Source organism: Alosa pseudoharengus, unplaced genomic scaffold, assembly GCF_046254945.1.
Source record: "Alosa pseudoharengus isolate Yale_2024_CS ecotype anadromous, Long Island Sound unplaced genomic scaffold, YU_APseudo_1.1 YU_APseudo_1.1_scf_17, whole genome shotgun sequence".
NCBI lineage: Eukaryota > Metazoa > Chordata > Actinopteri > Clupeiformes > Clupeidae > Alosa > Alosa pseudoharengus.
Genome location: NW_027468640.1, coordinates 3,394,348 through 3,418,204, shown reverse-complemented (window position 1 = coordinate 3,418,204; position 23,857 = coordinate 3,394,348). Strand labels below are relative to the sequence as shown.

General features: G+C 41.6%; 1 non-coding gene across 1 annotated transcript; it reads right to left on the bottom strand.

Moving 5' to 3' along the window:
- Positions 1-875: 875 nt before the first annotated feature.
- On the bottom strand, positions 876-949 carry trnar-ucu (transfer RNA arginine (anticodon UCU)). Its single transcript has one exon. It is a non-coding gene; the product is annotated as a tRNA-Arg (tRNA).
- Between the last annotated feature and the right edge of the window lie 22,908 nt (positions 950-23,857).

The following is a 23,857-nucleotide window of genomic DNA, read 5'->3' as shown; positions in this document are numbered from 1 at the left end:
TTGACCCTATGAAATGTTATGGGTTTTCCACTATTAGGATAAGGATTTTACCCAATTAAATGTTATGGGGTTTCCACTATTAGAAAAAGGATTTGACCCTATGAAATGTTATGGGGTTTCCACTATTAGAAAAAGGATTTGACCCTATGAAATATTATGGGTTTTCCACGATTAGGATAAGGATTTTACCCTATTAAATGTTATGGGGTTTCCACTATTAGAAAAAGTATTTGACCCTATGAAATGTTATGGGTTTTATCTACTATCAGGATGAGCATTTGAGGCTCTATTAAATGTTATGGGTTTTATCCACTATCAGGATGAGCATTTGAGGCTCTATTAAATGTTATGGGTTTTCCACTAGGCTATCAGGATTTTAACCTATTAATTGTTATGTTTTTTTTATTTGAGGCTCTAATAAATGTTATGGCACAAATGCAATAGGCCATCTGTGCAACACCAGCAGAGGCATGAGAGCCAGTTATAGATGCTGTTGGCTACTACTGACACCCAGATCATATGTAGGCTACACTAACATTAGCCTATTAGTGCAAAATGTAGGATAGTATTCATTTCAATGAATTTCAATTTTGACCGGTTTTAATGTTTAGGCTAGCTTCACATGAAAACATGGTTGTGATCATGAACTATGGCTTGATGTCAATATTGATGCTTAAACTACAGAGGAACAAACATGGTATAACCTAGGCTAAAGGCTATTAAACATGGTATAACCTATAGGCTAAAGGCTATTAAACATGGTATAACCTATAGGCTAAAGGCTATTAAACCGACAATTATGTGAGGTGTAGCCGACGCAAATTATGATTACTGTACAAAAAATTCTGCACATATGTGCAGTAGCCATGGCAACACATCTCTGCCGGGACTCGAACCCGGAGCCTCTGGATTAGAAGTCCAGCGCGCTATTCCATTGCGCCACAGAGACTGAGCCAATGGAAGAGTTGCTGCTCTCCTTTAGATCCGTAAAGCTCTCTGCAGCCCCTCTTTTAGCATCCCTCAGCATCAGGACCATTCTGCCGCCATTTTGGCTCTTTACTGCGAACCAGCAGAGGGCGCGCCGCATCTAGTGCGCACGTAGTTACAAAGCACGAGCCAACATGGCGACGTGGGTCTGCTCAGTTACCCTTCGCAGTGGAAAGGAGAGCCGTTTTGAAGTGACGTTTGAATGCACCAACAGCATCTAATTTCTAAGTTTACTCTGCTTTCTGAACGGGGACATGTAAAAACATGGGGTCAGATTTAATCCTACTGTGGCTTGCTCCCGTACATAGCCACGGGAAGGGCCGGGATGTGACTCCGGAGTAGACCAAGCTAACGTTATCGTTAACGTAGCTGAAGCATGGCTATTACCACAAAGCAGACGTTAGACAGTGTGCTTTGTGTACCATAGCCTATTAACATAAAAGATCTCATCGGATTTTGTATCGATGCGCGGCAAACGTTAGGTCTATCCCTTACGGTGGGTCGCTCACAGACAGTAGCCTATAAAGTTGCCTAGGCTGTCGGATTATCAATGACATGATGTCAGCGAGATGACAAGCCGAGAGAACAGAATTGGTAGGCTACTCAGAACCAAAGCCGCTGGCTAGCGCAACAAACATCACTTGACAAAATCATTGGATCTGGGCTATAACATCACAACATTTGGCCCACAACACTTTGTCTCTGTTGGCTATTGTTCGGGCTTTAACTGATGTATTGTACTTTCGTCAGGGCTGCAACTGTCAAATGTCGGCTATAGCCTCCTTATGCTACCCCACAAGAGCTGCTGCATTTCTGATCTGAGGAGGCGTTTCTGAAATAATCATCAGGCCTAATGTTTGCACAGCAGTTGGTGCATTTCTCAAAACAATTAGTGCAAACTGCACCGCAAAGTGGATTACCTGCTAAAGCCAGAGGTGGACGAAGTACACAATTCCTTTACTTGTTAAAGTAAAGATACACTGTCAAATACAACCCCAACATAGAAAAAGTTGGGACGTTGTGTAAAATGTGAATAAAAACAGAATGCAATAATTTGCAAATCTCTTAAACTCATATTTAGTTGCAAAAAGGACACAGACAACATATCAAATGTTGAAAATGCCAAATTTGACTATGTCATGGAAAATATTATGTTAACTTTGAATTTGATACCAGCAACATGTTTCAAAAAAAGTTGGGGGGGGGGGGGGGGTAACAAAATGCTGGAAAAGTTGTGTAATGATAAAGAAAGCAAAAGGAGGATTGTTTCACAACTAATTAGGGTAACTGGCAACACGATTGGGTATGAAAAAGAGCATCCCAGAGAGGCAGGGTCTCTTAGAAGTAAAGATACAGGAGTATTCATCACTCTTGTCTAAACCTATGTGCACAAATGATGAAACAATGTAATATTAATGCTTCTTAACATGAAATTGTGAAGTATTTGGGGAGTTCATCATCTACAGGAAATAATATTATTAAAACATTCAGAGAATCCAGAGAAATATTTGCAAACCACGGAAAGAGCTGAAAAACACTATTAGGATTGGACAAACAAATTGGATGCCCGTGGTCCTTTGGATCTCAGATGGCACTGCATCTGACCTGTTTCCAGACCTGCCATTGTATGGGCTCAGGAAAACCTCTGATAACAATTGTCTATGTGTGCAGTTTGATACTCAATTCAAAAACTGCAGCCACAATTGTAACAGCCAAAATTGTATTGAGACATGATACAGAACATACCACCATCTTATCTGGGCCTGAGCTTGTTTAAAATTGATTGACGTAATATGGAAAAAGGTCCTGTGGTTAGACCAATAAAAATGTGCCATTCTTTTTGGAAATCATGGACTCATCTGGGCTAAAGAGGAGAGGGCCTATTCAAGTATCCAACCTATCCAACTTGTTTTAGTGGTCAGTTCCAAACCCAACATCTATGATGGTGTGGAGGAGCATTAGTGCCTACAGCATGGGCATCTTTCACATTTGGCAAAGCGAAATCAATTCTGAATGATGTACAGTATACAGGTTTTGAGCAACATATACTGCCATCCAGGCAATGGCTATTCCAGGGAAGACCTTAAATATTTCAGGAAAACAATGGCAAAATGAATTCTGCACATATTTAAATAGTATTTCTTCATAGAGGAAGAGTCCGGGTGCTAAAATGGCCTGTCTGCAGTCCAGATTTGTCAAATTAGATGCATAATGGAATGAAAAACATGACTAAGAATACCCCATGCTGTTAAGCAACTCCTGAAATCCTGTATTGGGGAGTAATGTGACAGCATTTCATTCTCAAAACTCTAACAAATGGTCTCCTCAGTTCCTGTTGTCTATGTCCTTTTTGCTGCTATATATGGGTTTACGAGACTTGTATATTATCATATTTTGTTTTTATTTCCATTTTACACAACATCCTTTTTCTGTTTTGGGGTTGTATTACTCCAATACAAGTGAAAGTTGATAAGTCAAAAGTACTTGCTTTTAAAAACACTTTAGTATTCAGAAACACAAGTATTTTTCCTTTTTAATGTATTGTAACATAATGTTTATTTGGTCATTAATAGGGTATACATCCTTTGGTCGGCATAGGACTTGAAGAGACCTTTAGTTCCTTACATCCAACAAAAACATTTTACCTATTTTCATAACTTTGCAACTGTTCAAATGTATGCAATAATACTATTATTCATTCTCTGTTCACAAATCTAAAACATTTTCACTGCCGAATACAAAACCAGATAACTCAATTATGAGTAGATTATTTATCGTTATCATAATGTAGGCTAAAGATATGTGGTGAATGTCAGTTGATTGTGGTTAACACCAGACCACTTCTCAAATCTCAACAGGTTCGTCTGGTTCTCTCAGGTTACATGAAGGATGTTCTGATGAAGAATCTGTTTCCAAGCCAAGTTCAAATTGAACTATTGAAAAAATGAACTTCAAGATGGTCTATCGCATTATTGCATTTAAAGAATCAAATGTGATTAACCACCCTGTCCACTTTGACAAAAAAAAAAGAGGCCTAACAAAAGGCCAAACAAAATCGACCCCCCCCCCCCCCCCCCCCCTTAAAACCCAAAACGTTTGAGAGACCCTGTCCAAGGCCAAAGTTTGAAGTGTCAGTTGTTTATTTCCTAGGTGCTCAGAGTGCACGTGATGTCAGTGTCCCAATAATACCAGTGCTATATGATGTCAGTGTCACAATAATAACAGTGCTATATGATGTCAGTGTCACAATAATAACAGTGCTACAGGGTGATTTGAGGAAAGAAGACAGATGCAGAATCATTAAAGTGTTCAGTAAGTGTTAGATCATCCTGACTGTTCTTGAATGAATGACACATAAACCAAACCCCCCATCTCAACCTGCTGTTTGTATTAATGTCCATTTTGATTAAATTTGACCGCAGTTTCATGTATGCTATGTTGCCCACCCAACCTTTGCTCCCCTGTGGCCCCACAGACAGTGAGTGTTGCCCAACAGGGGAGCCCCAATCACAACATCCTTGTGTGCTTCCTGCACACTTGCTAGTGCACCGATACAATAGGAATACTCAACTGACTCCATGTATTGGTATGTACTCTATTTGACTTCATATATTTGTAGATGTTTACAGTTTGGATGCTTCTTCAGTTCAGAGAGCAGCTGCTGTGCTGAGGGTCCAGGCTGATTCAACCCCAGATAGAGCTCTCTGAGGGCGGATGGGTTTGATCTCAGTGCTGATGCTAAAGCTCTGAAACCTTCATCTGTTATACTGCAGTACTGCAGGCTGTAGGAGAAAGAAGGAAACACTTCATCAGATCAGCTGAAGGACACACAGACCAAAGAGGGCAGCAGTTATGACCTCATGTGTTTACAAGTTTGAAATGAGTAAACCTGAGATTCAGCAGAAATCTGCATTGGTAAATGAGAAAAGTAATTTTTCTTCTCAAAAATAAAAACATAATGTAATATTGACAATTAGCTATCAACTATTGTGTGTGTGTGTGTGTGTGTGTGTGTGTGTGTGTGTGTTTGTTGATTGGAAAAGAGAATAAAAGGTGTTAAAGGTGGAATGTTTTCATTGTAGATCAACCTGACACATGTGAATGAGTCAAAACATGTGTGGATGATTGTGAGAGAAAGACCATGACAAATCACGAGGAAGTGTAAAAATAAATTCACTGACAAATTCACTGATATAAACTCTTGTGGTCTAATCAGTAACCAGTATTTGGTCTTGTGATACTCACTGTAGTTTCTCCAGTTTGAAGTTGGGATCCTCCAGAAGAGAAGAAAGATGCTTCACTCCTGAGTCTCCTGCTTTATTCCAACTCAGCTGCAGCTCTCTCATGTGTGAGGGGTTTGATCTCAGTGCTGATGCAAGAGCTCTGAAGCCTTCCTCTCCAATACTACAGTTTAACAGGCTGTAGAGAGAAGTAGGAGAAATATTCATCTTCATTTCCTTTTGGACAATTAACATTACTATCAAACAAGCTGTCCACTAGCTCCTTGCAGGTAGTTCACAAACAGACTTAACACAAACATATATGTTCAAAATGTAATCCGAAATGAAGATGTGCACATAATAATATAAGCTTCTAGTAAAACAGTGAGAAAAATGTGGTTCTTGTCTAACAAAGTTTGCCGCGCGTTGAAATTAGTTTTTTCCTGCAGCTTACCCCTGTCCTTTGTGATTTCAAAATAAAAGTCTCTTAAACTATAGTCACTTACAGTATGAATAAAAAACACATCTGGCTTTTGCTTTCTCTGTGCACAAGGTAGGCTATGTCAGTTTGAGGTCATACATTTGTCATAGTTCTGTAAACATCCAGGGATCCAAACATCAAGTATTGGTGTTTATTTACACACATCAAAACAAACACAAGTGTTTTTTTCCAAGTCAAAACCCAAAATAGTCATTTCAGAGACAAAAAAAAAATCTCACATCGTGTCGTCTCCCTGGGTCCGGCCACAAAATTTTGTTTGCATCACTTGCAATGTCCTGTAGTCACCGGGTAAAATATGTGGAATGCCGTATCCAGGCCTGACATGATGCCTAGTATCCCCACATGCCTCCTCGATTGCCTGTAAAAGGGCTATGCGTTGATGGGAATGATGGTCATAGATCTTCTAGCGCCAGGCAGAGAAGAACTCTTCAATTGGATTCAAGAATGGAGAGTAAGGGAGGAGGTTGTGTACAGTGAATGAAGGGTGTTCTGTAAACCAGTTGTGGTCCAAAGCAGCCTATAGTGGGCAGTACTTTGAAATGGCCACTTCATTCGCGCATTATGTGATGTGAAGCTGCGTGAAACTTTAGTACCACTTTCAGCCACTGTGCGTCGCTCTGCCACTAGCCTGCCGGCCGCCCCTTCTAAAAAAGCAGGAGGCTACCTTTAAACATAATTGTTGCCGAGAGGAATCCCAGCCTATGAATTCAATAACAAAATAAATCATGCATAATTAAAAATGACCTCGATTTAGGCTACTTGGGTATGGCATAAGGCAACTACATGTTCTTAGATAACAATGAAATATCATCAGTAATATTTGACCATTATTTTGTGTAAATGGGCTATGCATTGGGTTAGACACCAGGGGCCATATTCACAAAGCCTTTTATCTTACCACTAGGAGTACTCCTAAATCGCACTAAAAGGTTTTAGCTAGGAGTTCTCTTAAAAGTTATTCACAAAGCCTTTCAGACCTACTCTTAAGGAAAAATGACAACTCCTCAATTAAGAGTGAGTCTTCGTTGTTATGGATGACGTCATTACTCATGCACGAGCTTGACTGAAGTGGCCACCTTGATTGGCTGATGATTGTAACGCGGGAATGAATCCAAACCCCTCCCTTACGATGATGAGTGACAGGTGACAGGTCTGAGAATGCTTGTGCTACACAAGGACAGAAGATGATGAATAACTGAATAAAAAGGCCTAGCCTAAATGAATCAAGAGTAAGGCAAAACAAATAGCCTAGTAGCCTAATAAAACATACGGATTGATGCAGTATCTTTGTAACATTATTAAATGAATCTGTCACCATAGCCTATGCCTACGTTTGCAAAGAGGAGAACATTTTAATTTGATTCACAATAACGTTACATTTAATTTACATGTTGACAATGAGTAGCCTAGTTTTGGTTGTTGTTGGTGGCGTTATTGCATCAGTTAGTTATGCCGACAATGCAAAATTGTTTCCTCGAGATTGGAAGCTCCTGTAGCCGCATAGGATTTCAAAACATCGTGACGTGAAATGCCACAAAAAGCGGTTTGTGAATAGGTCTTAGTGAGTTAGGAGTCCTCTCGATTTCTTTCAATTGTCCCAGAGGTGGAAAGATGCGATTTGTTGGGGGTCAGGGCCGGATTAACAATTCATAGACCCCTGGGCACAAATGTCTGGTGGGCCCCCCTGCCCCCCAGCCAACGTGAATCGGGCGGTCAGTAACGTGAAGATTTTTCTTGCCATCTAAGGCACGAGCGCATCTGTGAGGCCAAGCCTCACCAAGTAGCCCGTTTGTTTACAACGAAAATTACATTTAATTAAACTGCTTGTATGCCGAAATAGTTTTCAACATTTTGAATATCAGTGCCGGATGAATTAGGAAATGTTCTCAAAGTAGCCTTATGGCTGAAATCTGCTTGGGATCCCCCCGTCAAGCAATATAACCATACAATCGGCGGCCTGCTCACTCATTGTTTCAAAAGGAGTAGGCTAATTTCGGCTTTGTCGGAACTGGCCATTGTAGGCTACGTAAAAATAAACTTCCAAAACTAACGAAAAATATTTATCTTCTTTCAGTTAATTCAAAAGTTTCCAAAAAGTTAAAAACAGATGACGTGATGCGCGTCATTGACATAATGCACAAATAATATAGCCTAGATATTCGAATATATTCATGTTTTTATTTTAGAGGGAAAATTCGAACGTCATTTTTGAGCAATTTTGACAGCCCTAGTCCACTGTAGGCTACGCCAATTGGCTATTAACACCTTTCACCTAGCCCCGGTGAGTGGGGGTCGCTATAATGCGTGTGAAATAGCACCATTGAGTAGCCTATGTGAAATAGCCTTAAAATCGTTAAACCTGAGAGAGGAGGAAATTGGTGCGCATGCGGGTAGGCCCGAAATGTTATGAAATAGATTAAAAGTCATTCAATGTAGATGTAAATTAGGTAAATAATGCAACCTTAACAAAACCGAACTCTGGGATTTATTTTGAACTCTGGGTCACTCACTTCACTGCTTGACACAACCCCACATGGAGAAATGTTGCACGTTAACAATGAACCTTCCAATGAAATTATTTATTGCTCGTTCTGCCTTCACTCCAGAGAGAGTGAAATACCGGTAGGCTAAATGTTTAAAGGCTGTGTCATGACTATATTTGCTACAATATTTACCTCTGTTTCAACAAGTCGTGACTTATGCCCATTCAACTTTTAACTTAGGCTATAGCCTACAACAGTCTAATTTTGCGTGTCAATTCAAAGACCTGTTATTTCCATTTTTGGATTAGACTAGCCAGTCTCTATGCTGTTTTCATGCACAGCAAGACCCGCTTCATTCATTGTTTTAAATAACATTGTTTGTTGCTGTTACGCTATTAAGGGCAGATTTGAACAGTGTTTGCGCTGCTGCACTGCTTACACTCCTGCTGTTCCTTCTGTCCCCCTACAGGCCATCTTGCGTCATTACACTCCTGCTGTTCCTTCTGTCCCCCTACAGGCCATGCTGCGTCATTACACTCCTGCTGTTCCTTCTGTCCCCCTACAGGCCATCTTGCGTCATTACACTCCTGCTGTTCCTTCTGTCCCCCTACAGGCCATGCTGCGTCATTACACTCCTGCTGTTCCTTCTGTCCCCCTACAGGCCATCTTGCGTCATTACACTCCTGCTGTTCCTTCTGTCCCCCTACAGGCCATCTTGCGTCATTACACTCCTGCTGTTCCTTCTGTCCCCCTACAGGCCATCTTGCGTCATTACACTCCTGCTGTTCCTTCTGTCCCCCTACAGGCCATGCTGCGTCATTACACTCCTGCTGTTCCTTCTGTCCCCCTACAGGCCATCTTGCGTCATTACACTCCTGCTGTTCCTTCTGTCCCCCTACAGGCCATCTTGCGTCATTACACTCCTGCTGTTCCTTCTGTCCCCCTACAGGCCATCTTGCGTCCCGCCAAGTGCTGATTGTGGGTTGGGCAACGTCTATAAGGACGCCTTGTTTGACGTCTGGGCGCTCTCTCACATTCACTTCCCGTCCGATCCCGTCGGCAGACGCAGGGCAGCTTCGTGGTGCCTCGCTGGCACGTCACGTTCTTTGTTTAGCCTTTTGTGTAGATTTAGTTATTTTGTTCCTTAAGCACATTCCCCATATGGGATTGATCTTTGTTGTCTTTAGTTAATTCATATTTAGAGCAGGTGGTATTTGGTGATGGGTTTTCACGTTATTTAGTTTAGGTTTAGTTCAGCACAGCAGTAAGCGGACCCGGAAGACTCACAACAAAACCATGTCTTTTGTTTCTGGTCAAGTCAGGCAAGATCCATTTTTCCCCGCAGATATGTGTGGTCAGGGTTTCCTTTCTGTTCTGTTTTGGTTGCTTTAGTACCACCATGCTCCGTTTATGTCAAACCACAATCATTCATTAAATGAAGTTGTTATACACCGTCACCGCTTCTCTATGGCCTTTGTATGTTATGTTGCACCATTTCATATCATTTGATGGGCTCGTAACAGTAGCTTACACACGCCATCTCCAGTGGTTCACTTTTACTTGCGCAGCAGACGCGCACCACGTGGACACCACTACCCCCTAATGGCATGTCTCTTTATTTCATAACACTAAATTAAGAAATATTTTCTAATCAGGAAAATGTTTAGTTTATTTTTCTTTCGGTCCGTGGTTCCATAGGCTATCATTCACACTAGCAATCTCCTCGTCGAGGAGGCCCTATAAGCCTGCAGATCATAGAAAGAGAAAGCATGCTCTGGGAACAGAGCACAGTTGCCTGCCTAGTGTAACCATGGGTATGTCTACAAGGAAAATGTCTTAGTGTGCTTCGGGGGTGGCCGCACCCCCACTTCCAACGTCACTGGCTGCCTGATAGGTGAAGAGAACAAGAAATGGAGAAACATCAACACAGTGCCTTGGTAGGCCTAATGTTATTAGGTTGGATTTTGTAGTTAGGCTACTGCAAATGTAACACCCTTGTTTCTATGAAACTGGAAACAACTGAACCAGGAGACTTTGTCACAAGACAAAACAGATGTCTCAAAACCCATTAGATTAACATGAGCCTACTGTGGTTTAGATTTGTATGGCAGTAAGACAAATATTTGGTTAGACTAGGCTAGCTAACTTTACACTGACACAACGTAACTTAATGCTCTGAAGTCGCGGTCAACATGAAATCCAAAACTTTTTGATCACCAAGTTGAAATTTCCAGGTCAACCACAAATAATTCTGATTCTTTTTAATATCATCCAATAACTAATTCAATGTTGATTTAGGCCTAACTCGGCCTACTTAGCAACACCATTGAACACCACTTAAAACTTCAACGAAGAGTTGCCATTGCTGCTGCTGTGCTGAAGAGATGTGGACGGCACAGCAGGGCACGCCCAATGAAAATAAATTAACGCAACGCAACACAACACAGACCCCGCTTCTCTCGTGTCAGTCACTGACAGTAGAATAAATGCATGGTGAAAAACACTTTGCTGATAAGCGCAGCGCAGCAGCAGTTTGTGAATTGTTTATTAGTGTAACCTCATGTATGAAAATAAGTATTGCCAGGCAATACTAGCCTACTTTGAAAAGTAGTATTGCCGTGGCAATACTGGTGATGGCGGCCATGTCCTGAAGACGCCTAAAGCATGTAGGCTAATGATTCCTAAAACATACCAAACAAAGTACATTCTGTGGCTATTGAAATTTGGGTATATCGTGTTAACTGTAACTCACCCTCTGAAGCCTTTCGTGACACATGGAAAATACTTTTTAATGAACCTGACGTGTTCTTCATTCTCTGATTCTATAAATGTCATTTTTGAGTCATTAAAACTTAATAGAAAGTGGTTTTGAGCCATTTGAAATCGCTGAGCTGCAGCGTCACACGTTTGTAGACTGTGAGCTCCTCCTCCGTCTACTGACAGCCAGGCCGTATACATTTCTTCTACCGCTGCAAACGGGATGCATTCGTATTCCTTTATTTGGGCAGGGCAGGCATATTTCTGGTTATTAAATTATTTCTAAACCAGTCTGCTAAAGTCTGCTAAAGTCTGTGTAGGGTTTTCCAGGCTCCATTTCTTTTTACGAGACACCCTGCTCACAAGAGCCATCGGTAACACTTTATAATAACTACACACAATTCATCATTTATTAAGCCTTTGTCACTTATTAGTCAATGGTTTGTTCATCATTAATAATTTCTTGTTCATACAATATTTATCATCAGTAAAGCATTTGTTCACACAATTATAAATGGTTTGTTCATAGTAAATAAGCCTATCCAAAAAACATGTTTGTAAGTACATGATTTATACTTAATAAGTAATGAAACAACCACTTAAAATGAAATCATTTTCTTAATATGAACCAGTTGCAAACTATTCCAAAATGCTTTTTTTCATCACACAGTTATAAATGGTTTGTTCATAGTAAATAAGCCTATATCTAAAATATGTTTATGAATTATTGTTAGTACTAAATTATGCCTTGCAACACATTTTCAAATGAGTTGTAAAGATTACATTCACATTCATTCATTTAGCAGACAAGCGACGTACACATGTGAAGGCCATTTACATAACAGTGAAAGCAAGGAATCAACAGTAGTAAATAGGGCTGGGCGATATGGACCAAAACTGATATCCCGATATTTTGGGGCTGATTGGCGATATACGATATCGATACGATATTGATATTTCAAACAGAAAGAGCGAAGTGCTTCATATATTCACTCAACACAACAATTATGACAACACAGCCAGTTTTAATTATATTAATTTCAGACTGCTCTAACAGAGCTGTGCAAAAAAGTGTAAACAATAACATAGGCCTACAATAGGCATAGGCTACAGTTGCTCTGATAAAGCTGCGCAAATAACAAAAGACCAAAAGTTGACCCTGACTGACAACGCAGGCCTACATTGTACTGCAATTTGCTATTTTGGGCACAACAATATTGAAAAAACCTGCAGTTTTGTCACACAATGCAGTTTTTTTTACCTGTAAGGGTTTGATAGGGCCTAGATGACAAGCAAATGTAGACTATGATGGCCTAGACATGTTGCTATCAACAACAAAAAAAGTTTTAAAAAATTAGGCTACTTAAACAACGTAACTGAGTCACTCATCAAGAGTGTGATAGACGCTACCGTCGTTTTGTATGCGTTCATTTTTGCATGTTCCGGTTCGTAAGAAAAATCCCTATGCACGATTGAATGGGGTTTCAGGAATCATAAAAAATGATGCCCTAACTGCTCGCGAGTCGCGTGCATATACTCTTAATAAAATCAGCGTTTAGGTTGTCTCCCTGAGGACTTTAGATCTGCTACTGTCGCTAAACGCAAGCATTCATCAGTGTATTTAAATTAGCTAGGCTATGTACCAAAAATGACATTTTACCGTGAGTCGAAGAGCTGTAGCTGCTAAAGTGTTGTAACTTAAATCTGCGTGTACAAAACCGCTTGGAGCTCCAGTGGAATTTTGATTTCACAACGAGAATTCTCGGTCTAGCCGTTGATGTGCCGACGGAATAGGCATCAGCACCAACCTCTGATCAAGGTAAACAAAATCTGACTCAGTGTCCGTCATGTTTGAAAGTTTGTAGTGCTGCGAGGGAGAACGTGCACACGCAAGGGGCGCAGTTGAGCAGAGCTGCAGCTATCTGAATGGTCTGAACACAGAAGAGCAAGTGGCTTTGATAAAATGGCCCATTATTTGACATAATACCGGTATTACGATATTGTCTCAACTACATATCGTTTTCAAAAATATATCGGTCATAGTCGTAATACCGATATATCGCCCAGCCCTAGTAGTAAACAGGCATATCTATATTATATTTTTTAATTGACTGTTGTAATACCACTGGGCAGAGGTATTGTAGTGGATAGGGAGCCGGGTTAACATGCAGTAACCCATAAAGTTGGGGGTTCAAACCCTGGTGTCCACCAATGTGGCCTTGCCCTTTAATTTCATTGACACGTGTAAGTCGCTTTGGGTGAAAGTGTCGGCTAAATTAATAAATGCAAATGTAAACTTTATAACTCATTTGTAAATGTGTTGCAAGGCATACAATGTCCTCACTTTAGATGAGCTCACAAAGTATCATTAACTAACCACTTGTAACTCCTGAGTTAATTATGAATTATAGTATTAGGAAGTGGTTTATAAAATATGTATCCTCACCCTAACTAATCATTAGTGCATGTGTATGTAACAACTGTTAAATAATGGAAATATTACTTAATCAATAACATATTATTGCATCATTTATTAAGTATTAACAATAATGTATAAACATACTTAAGATATAGGCTTTACTATGAACAAACTATTTATAACTGTGTGAACAAATGCTTTACTGATGATAAATTAGACATTAATAATGATGAACAAACCATTAACTAATAAGTAACAAAGGCTTAATAAATGATGAATTGTGTGTAGCTATTATAAAGTGTTACCGAGCCATCTGTTGGTTGTTTGCAGCATCGTTGCAGCGTCACTGGAGAAATACAAATTAAAGTTGCGTGATTGCGTGTGAGGTCACGTACGAATCATGCGTGAAGCTGGCCAATTTGAAGTAATGCCCACTGTAACATTGTCCCATATGATGACGTATCTGCTCTGCTCTGGTCTCTGAACATTAGTGAGCATGTCATGTAAGGTGTCCAGGAATGTAATAATGTGTGCAGTGTTATATGGGCCTAGGGTTGCATGATGGTGAACAACGCTATTTTGACTTAGCTGCACACATACTGTAGTTATGTGACCACCACATTGTCCTGGGACATTGATTATGGCACGGTGTCCAATAATGTTCCTGCCACGTCTCCTTGTTTTAGGGAGGTTGAAACCTGCCTCATGCACAAAAAGCAGCTCATGACCCATGGCATCTGCCTCTAGCTCCATCACTCTCTGGGCAAGACAAAACAGCAGGCCCATGCACAGCACGCACTTTCAGATTCAGTACCAATGATACTATAGCTTACCTGCACATAGTCATATCGCAGTTGTTTTACACGTTCACTGTTTCTTTCAAAAGGGACGCGGTAGATTTCTTCCTCTTCTTACCCTTCCTCTTGATCCTCCTTGTGATCTTCCACTAACTTCACCTCCTTGTCCTTGTTGTCCTCTCGCTTCTTCACCTCTATGTCCTCTTCCTCCTCCGCTTCCTCCTACTTCTGCACCTCCACATCTATTCTTCGGCCTCCTCTAATTCTCACTCTTCTCACTCTTCCTGCTCCCTCTATTGTACTCCACACAGACAGCGGACCTGTGGCTTATTTACACTGCTTAGGCTAAAACAGTTTCACATGTGACAGTGTGCCAGACAGTTGGCAAAATAGTGAAAATAATAGCCATACATGTGTATAGTTTTACTAGGAGTGTAATGATTTGAGTGTAAAGCAGTGACTTGTGTTTACAGTTCAGCGAAAAGAGTGCTGTGCAGTGGATTGTACCTATAGTATATAAGTGTGTGTTACAAAATTGCAAACTGAGTGCAAAGCAGTGTTGGTGCTTTTAGTTTTGCGAACTCAGTGAGTGGTTTTGCTATAAGTATTAATAGTTTTAGAAATTGTGCTATAAGAATCAGGGTTAGGGTTTAAGCATTCAGAAAAAACTGTAACCAGTTTCACTCAACTGAGTCATACATGTGTGTTTGTATGTGAGTAAAAAAGCAGATATATCTGTCACAGTCACTGCCAAATCCACTGATATCAACTCAGTATTTGGTCTTATGATACTCACTGTAGTTTCTCCAGTTTGAAGTTGGGATCCTCCAGAAGAGAAGAAAGATGCTTCACTCCTGAGTCTCCTGCTTTATTCCAACTCAGCTGCAGCTCTCTCATGTGTGAGGGGTTTGATCTCAGTGCTGATGCAAGAGCTCTGAAGCCTTCCTCTCCAATACTGCAGTCTGACAGGCTGTAGAGAGAAGTAGGAGAAATACTTCATCTTCATTTCCTTTTGGACAATCAAATAATACATTCAAGTGTACAAATAGTGTGTGTGTGTATGTGTGTATGTGTGTGTGTGTGTGTGTGTGTGTGTGTATGTGTATGTGTATGTGTGTGTGTGTGTGTGTGTGTGTGTATGTGTATGTGTGTATGTGTGTGTGTGTGTGTGTGTGTGTGTGTATGTGTGTGTGTGTGTGTGTGTGTGTATGTGTGTGTGTGTGTGTGTCGGGGAAGGGGGGGGGGTTAAAGAAGAGAGGGCAGAGAGATGATGGTGGCAGGTGTTTAACAACATTAACTGATTGCACTGGATTAAGTCAATACATGTGTGTTTGTATGTGAGAAAAAGAAAAACCACAGTCATTGTCAATTTTACTGATAGCTAATCAGTAACCAGTATTTGGTCTTGTGATACTCACTCTAGTTTCTCCAGTTTACAGTTGGGATCCTCCAGAAGAGAAGAAAGATGCTTCACTCCTGAGTCTCCTGCTTTATTCCAACTCAGCTGCAGCTCTCTCAGGTGTGAGGGGTTTGATCTCAGTGCTGATGCAAGAGCTCTGATGCCTTCCTCTCCAATACTGCAGTCTGACAGGCTGTGGAAAGAAGTAATATACACATCTCATCTTATTTTCCTCTTGGACAATCAAACATTACGGTCAAATCAACAACGTTTTTAAAGTACAAAAATATTTCAGAATAACATTAAAGGACAATTCCGGCGCAAAATGAACCTAGGGGTTAATAACACATGTGTACCGACTTCGTCCGTTCTCTGGGATATGTTTTCATGCTAATCGATTGTGACCAGTTTTACCACAAACCGCTAATAAGCGCTTAACGCTAGTCTTCGGGGCACACGCAAAGTAAAAAGAAATTGCTATTTCTATACCATTAACAAGGCTCAAAATAGCACCACACTTCCACGGTAGCATAATGAGGGGCCCTACATGTAAACCAAAGCATTGAGAATTTTGTAAGTGTACAGACAGTTTATTAAAAAGATTTAGAAGTTTTAAGTTTAGAAACTGTACCGTTCACGTTTATAAGCGGGCACCATCTTGGGAAGACAGTCTCGTTACAGAGTACAGAGTTCTCAATGCTTCAAAATACTCCCTAGAATTACACAGTAGAATCATCCGACGAGGGGAGGGAAGATGGCGCCCATGATTTGAGTTGTCAGAACTATACATATGGCTCTGCATTCCACAAGCCTAGAGCCCCCTTTTGCGGCTGTAGACTGTAATGTTTCATGTAGGGCTCATGTCAGTCAGTATGAATTAACATTTAAAAATATGTTAAATTATATATATTTTGATATATAAGTCGCACCTGACTATAAGTTGGTCAGGACCAGCCAAACTATGAAAAAAAGTGTGACTTATATTCCAGAAAATATGGTAGTGTACACCTGCGAGTGGACACTGATCTCCAGTACATCAAGGTGGCACACTTTGATTTTTGCTACCTAACTTAATGGTAGCAAAAATCATATGTTAGCTCTGGGGTAGCAGAAATCAAAGTGTGCCACCTTCATGTACCGGAGATCACAGTATCCATTTGAAGGCAGAGAACAAAAGTGTGTAGAGCAAAACGTTTGCATTTCCAATTTCTTCGTCCCTGTAAGAGTTTAACAGGTGTGATAATTCCAAATCTCCATGTTATTTTCCCATAGGCAAAATCTCAAGATACCGGATCTCCTTATATGGGCAAAGATGGTAGCTTTTTTTGTAGGCGAACTTCAGAAGTCTATGTTTAGCTCGTAGATCAGGGGTTGGCAAGTAACTTTAGCCGCAGGCCAGTACTTTTCTTAGCCAATAGTTGGTGGGCCAGAGTATACTGTAGGCTACTATTAAATGCAGCTCTGGTGGATGGTCCATTAGTCCACACACGCATCTATCCAGAGAATGGATAAAAATTAACCTGGCCCTAGCCAGATGAATTTCGTTCCGCTTAGCTCCGCCTAGCTTCACTCACATCCATCTGGAACCTCTTCCATTGAGAGTGATTTCTGCAACTGATTTTATGGTATAGCCAATCAGGACGCAGGGCGGGAGTTTCATAGATGTGACATAGCGTAGAAGCAACTGTGAGACTGTTATCAGCGTCACGGGTTGGCTTCGATGTGAGTGGTTGAAGTAGCATGTCAATAGATGACATGCTACGGCATCTCTACCTCACTCTTCTTAGCCATAGCCCGGGTCACTATCATGTTACACCCACTGCTAACAGGAACCAAATCAAGCAAAATGGGAAAATCCTGGCCCAAGATCATTTGATATGGCAGATTATCAACCACCCCAACCTCCAGTAGGTAAGTCTGTCCCAAAACCCCCACATGCACCCTTGCAGTTGGATAACATCTGTCCTCCCCATGTACACAGCGTAGTTGGGTCAGCACCGTGTAGTTTCTAAGATGTGCTGGCACTAGGTCAGGGGACACCAGGGACTGCATACTACCTGTGTCTACAAGTGCACTAACCTCTTGTCCATTCAGAACTACCACGCAACAATGGAGACTTAAGTGTTTCTTGGGGGGACTAGCTCCAGGTACTGTGCAAAGATTAGATTGGTTGTCTGGGTTATTGGGGCACTTCGGCTTTATATGACCTTCCTGTCCACACTGAAAACAGACTGGAACCTTGGGGCCACTAGTTCTAAAGGTAGGGCTTTCTTTGAACGGACCACCCTTATCAACCGCAGACCTCCCTTCACTGCTGGTCTTCTTGGGTGGCTGAGACTGACGGTGGGGTCTGTTAGGTTCTCTGCTCACCTTCCATTTGGCATATGTCCAGGGCTGGGCCTTCCGACGGGCCGAAACGAAGATATCCGCCAACGCTGCAGCATCAGCAGCAGAGCTGGGGTCCCGTTCTCGGATCCACACCTGGAGCTCTGGAGCCACGAGGCGGAGGAACTGCTCCAGAATGATCTTTTCCCCAATCTGCTCTTTGCTGTGGTGTTGTGGCTGAACCCATCTTTGGTAAATGTCCCATAGCCGGACATACAGCTCCTTAGGGGACTCATCGTCCCCTACCTGGGCACCCCGGAACTGCAGTCGGTATGTCTCCTGGTTGATGTCATACTTATCCAGTATAGCCGCCTTCACCTGCTCATAATCCAGGGCCTCTTCCTGATCCATATTAATGTAGGCAGCCCTAGCCTTGCCCGTCAAGAGGGCCGCTAGCCTAACTACCCAGTCAGTTGTCGGCCACTGACACGCCACCGCTACCCTCTCAAATATGATGAGATAGTGCTCAATATCATCACTGTCACTTAAGCACTGGAGTCGAGGCTCCCGTTCTACATGCCCTCTAACCTGACTGCTTGAACGGGGTAATCCCAGTGGGGGTGTGAAGCGTCGACCCGTGGCGGAAGATTATCTTCCTAATGCCTCTGGAACATTACTTGGAGCTGGGTGGGGGTGTCCTCCCAGATCGGGGGTGGTCCGCTCCTGCACCTCCCGCTGGAGAAGACTGAATTGGTGTTGGATTGTCCTCCACTGTCGCGCTGTCTCCTGTTCAATGCGCTCCTCCCGGGCCTGCTGCTGTGCCATCTGGGTGCGGATCAGGTCCCGCAGATCCTGCAGGGAGGCATCCTCGGCCAGACTAGCCAATTCAGGTTCCTCATCACCAGCCTCTTCTCCCCTAGCTGTCCCGTCACCTTGCTGCACACTCTTTTTCTTTGGGGCCATGGCGGCGTTCACAGGTTGGGTGGAGAATCACTCACAAGCCGTAGAAAGCGTAGAAAAATCCAAAAGGGGAGAGGAGAAAAAAAAAATACTCAATACTGCCCTCTAATGGCCATCCCACTTCTGACACCAGTTGTCACGGTACCGAGCGGAGTTACCTTCAATCAAAGTGGGTGTGGCCAAGGAAGCAGAGGCAGTTGTTGAGAATGGACCAAAAATTTAATAACGTAGCTTGAATACAACACAAGCAGAGGGGTCCATAGGAAAATGACTTAACTACTAAAGAAAAAAAACCTAGCAATCGTTCTTCAAAAATTCCAATAGATTTTACAGGAGACTATTTCCAGATACAGGGTTGTAACACTCACGTTGCGCATCACCAGACAACATCAAACTTCACATCAAATGAAACAGAGGGGTACATATACCTGGCGACCAGCACCATTCACATAGACAGGGAAACAATAAACAATCAATTACCACAGGAAGACAAGACAGACCCTGAATCACAAGCATACAGATGTGACCTATGCCCTAGTAGTTATATCCAAAGAAATTGCTAAATAGTACACCCTATTGCTGGTGTTAAGAATAAAGATCGCGGCGGTTTGATCAGGACCGTCGCGAACGTCCCCCACAGCAATAAACAGAATGGCACGGCTCAATGCCGCCCGGAACCAATAAATCGTCCGTAGTGTCTCGTCGGCCCCCTTTGCCACCGGACATTCAGAGCCAGAACGAGACAACACAGTCGGTAACTTTCAGGTCTGCATAGCATTCATGTTTTACTCAAGCTTACGCGTCTAACCTAAGTTAACAATAAATGTGCAAACATAGCAGATAGTTGTATTGTGTCATACATTACATGAAACATTACCACATTATGGGAAATAGTGTTAGGTGAGTGCAAACGTCCAAAGTGCTAGCCACGTAGCTATGGCCCAAAGTTATATTCTTGCGCAACAGCATGTTGCCGTCGCCACACCGACGCAGTTCATTTTGTCCATAGATCCATAAGGTAACCGTCCATAATGTGATGTCAAAGTAATTTAGTGAATGTTAATGTTGTGTATGCATGTGTGGGTACATAACCACTGATATGGAGGAAAGATGAGTGCCGACAGGGCACAAGTCCTGTGCGGTCATGTCTTGACCGTCACAACGGACAAGTGGCTTATTCAATCATATGCAAGCATTTTTGGATTAGGCCCAGCCTTCTGAAGCAACACTTCAATGGATCGGTTCCAGATGGATGAATGGAGCTAGGCGGAACGAAATTCATCTGGCTAAGGTCAGGTTAGATAAAAATAACTTGTGAAAACAAATAAACCATGTATGGGCCCATTGATGGCATACTTGATGTAAGTAATCTAGTATACCCATTGATGGCATACTTGATGTAAGATTAAACTTGATGAACTCTGTTCAATATTGTGAATAGTAAATGTGTAGCCCAGCCCTAGGCACTAGGCTACGATAACTTTGGCAATGATTGACAGCTTAACACTGAGCCTGAATCTAATTACTTCTTTGGATAAAGTATATCTTACTTTTATTCTTAAATAGGCTTCTTGGTTAACCCATCTTCTGACAATGTTGCAATGTGTATTGTTTGCCTACAATAAATATTAGCATGCAGAGTGAGGAGCGAACCACAGGAGTTAGCTGGGAGGAAAATAGCTGTATGGCCTATGAAGAGGAATGGCCGAGGGCTATGCAGAGTAGACAAGCAGGATCCTAGTGCGTTCTGGTGTTCTCTCTCATATTTGTTTAAGCACCCACGGGTCTGCATGAACGGATTATGAACTTTCTGGCCCCTAGGCCCAGATGTATTAAGGGCCCCCCACTAATTGTTGCATATTTGTGGGAGGAGGGGGGTTGAGGGTCCTCCCCCAGAAAATGTTTAATTTGTTTGATGTGATTTCCTGTATTCTGGTGCATTTTGGGGATGGCCAATACTTTAATTCAATCAGATTCATAGCCTACATCCTGATGTTTTGATATTGAGGCAGTGATTCCATGCAAAGGCATGGGCTTCAGGCCCCCCGGGCCCAGTAGGCCCAGTAGGCCCAGTAGGCCCGTGCAGTAATCCATCCCTGCGGGTCTGGCTCGTCAGGCTAACCACCTGCGGTCTGATTGGTGAATAGGCTATTTGTGAATCGATATTGTAAAATAAAAGATTTTTAAAAATTGGACTGCCAGAATAATTGCTGGGTCAAATAATTTTGGTGGCGGGCCATCTTTGCCTGCTTGTTGCCGACCAATGCCAACATTTCCATTCAGTGAGATTCACCCCACTTTACAGCTGCTGCTACAGCTGCATTATCATTACTTATAAACATCAGTCGGGTATTCCACAAACGGAGGGTTAACAAACACAGTTAACGCTGATTGACCCTGCGCCGACTAAACCAGAGCTGTCGGTTCCACAATACTGGTTATGAATTAGTTCACTCAACACGGGGTTGGTTAACGCAGGGTTGTGCGCGCGCCAAACCTATAAAGACATGATGTATGGATCATGGAAATCCTGATCAAAATGGTGAAAAGGGCCACATATTTCACCGACCTCGAACTCCAGACTGGAGAAGGCTATTTAAATATATTAAAGATTCATGCGAAAAAATTATATCACTCCAGCAAAAAGTCATCAGGATAAGACAAGATGTCGAGCGTTGGTCTTATCAATCTCTCTCAGTGGATTGTACAAATTATTTGCGCTCCGATGTCAACAGACCTCTCATCAAAAGGGCATGCCATACCAAACTTAACCTGCGCAAAACCTGCTCCGACGAGGTTTTATTCAGAGCATATGTTATGTAACTTACATACCATGTTCATTTTGGAACGGAAAACCTAGGGTTACCGCAAACCCTGGGTTAACTTTCCCGGTTTTGTGATAAAACCGGCTTTGTGCGAACACACAACAACATTGTATACATTTCACAAAACTGCACTTCCATATGGAAAAAGAAAGGAAATGGTAGTCAACCCACTGAGCAAGCAACGTCTATGGACGTCCAAGACAAGTTGATATCACGTCGGTCCGTCCAGGCTATGATCTGGACGTCTATTTGACAGACAGCATTAGTTGATAAATGGCATTGAGACAATAGTCCAGGCCGACCCGGTTCTGAACGTCTATAGACAACCAAAATTAGTTGCAAGTAGGCGTTCTGCCAGGCATTAATCTAGACATCTATTTGACAGCCAGAATTAGTTGATAAATTACATTGAGACAATAGTCCAGGCTGACCCGGTTCTGAACGTCTATAGACAGCCAAAATTAGTTGCAAATACACGTTCTGACAAGCCATAATCGAGACGTCTATTTGACAGCCAGAATTACAGTAGTTGATAAATGACAAACAATACGTCCAGCCCGACCCGATTCTGAACTAGGGATGTCACAATTATGTTGGTGGTATAATTGTCTGAAGAATAATCACGATTTCACGATTATTACGATTATTTTGCGTGACTATTTTTCACAACAGTACTACGGTAATGTATAAAATCGCACATTCTTTAGAGGTTTAGAGGTAAACACATTAAGACACTGCAAGTCAAAGGCTGTAGTCTATTCTGATAATTTAACACACCATTAGAAAGTGTTTAGTATTCCCAGTTTGTCTATCAACGTTTGTTTTGGAATGGAAACATGGAATAGGCCGGATTGAAATTAAATTGAGAACATCTAGAACATTCTAAATTCTGCTACACCCTCCACACACACACACACAGAAGATTATGGCTAAATGTCATGTCATGTTTCTATTTCATATATTTTGGAATTCATACAAAGATTACATATTTTGTTAATTATTTATAGTATTTTATGATGTGCGTAGGTAAAAATATTTAGTAATTTGAACACTTCATATTAATTTTTAATCTATTACACTTAAGCATATCATGTGGTGTAGGTCTAATTGAGGGCACATTTGTGGTGTCTAGGTCTAATTGAGTGCCTGTCACTATAAGAAAATACGTGATTAGCCTTCAGTGTCACAGCTTTAGGCTAGTGAAAAGCATAGTCGAAGATAGTCCTACTTGGATCATAGAAGAGATAAGTGGCAATGTTCCTTCCCTTTGGTGAACACTATAGCCTACTGAAATGACAGACATGACGTGAGCTAGCGAGATAGCAAGAAACTCTCCAGATGAACAGTATAACCCCACTAACACAAAACGTTAAGGGAACGTTCGGGAACGTTAGTGTATGGTTCCCTAAAGGGTAGTTCGAACCAAACCAAAAACTAACGGTTAGGGAACGTTACTTAAGGGTTCCTTAACGTTCCTAAACGTTAAGGGAACCAACCAACCAAAACGTTCTCCTATGGTTGCACAGTACCTTCACACAACGTTCCCGTTTGGTTGTTATTGGTTGTTTTTGGTTGTTCTGAGTGCTGTTTTGACATGTTTATTTTAACCAGCTCCGTTTAAGTTTTTGAAGTAGGCCTAGCATATACAAGGTTTGCAGTCACTTGATATTCACTAAAAATGATTGGCCTTATGTAATCAAATTAAGATAAGGAGTAAGAGAATATATTTATTTTTAGGCTGATATCAATTTTGCTATAAACAATACTTTTGTGCTTGATTTCAGTTTTGTAACCGTATGAAGTGAAAATGCTTAAAACACGAATCTATCAATAAAACAATTTTCACTTCTACATTTCACATTTCACTTAGCTCAATATAAAAGTCCAACCGTTACACCCCCACGCCAGTAGGGGGAAGACAACGCCTGGTCTGCATTCAGAACCGATTGCAGTTTCACGTTGGATTAAACAAACAATAATACTTCGGTAAATAAAATATAAAATATTTTTATAATAGTTTTCTGCTATCACTAGAAAATATTCAGAACATGTTTCATTTGTTCCTGTAGCCTACCATTACCATTTTACATTCACACATGTTACATTATTTGCATTCGAGGCTTCTGATTAGGTGGCAATGACGTCAATGGTAATGTGTCTCTTCATTCCAATTCCATGCCGTG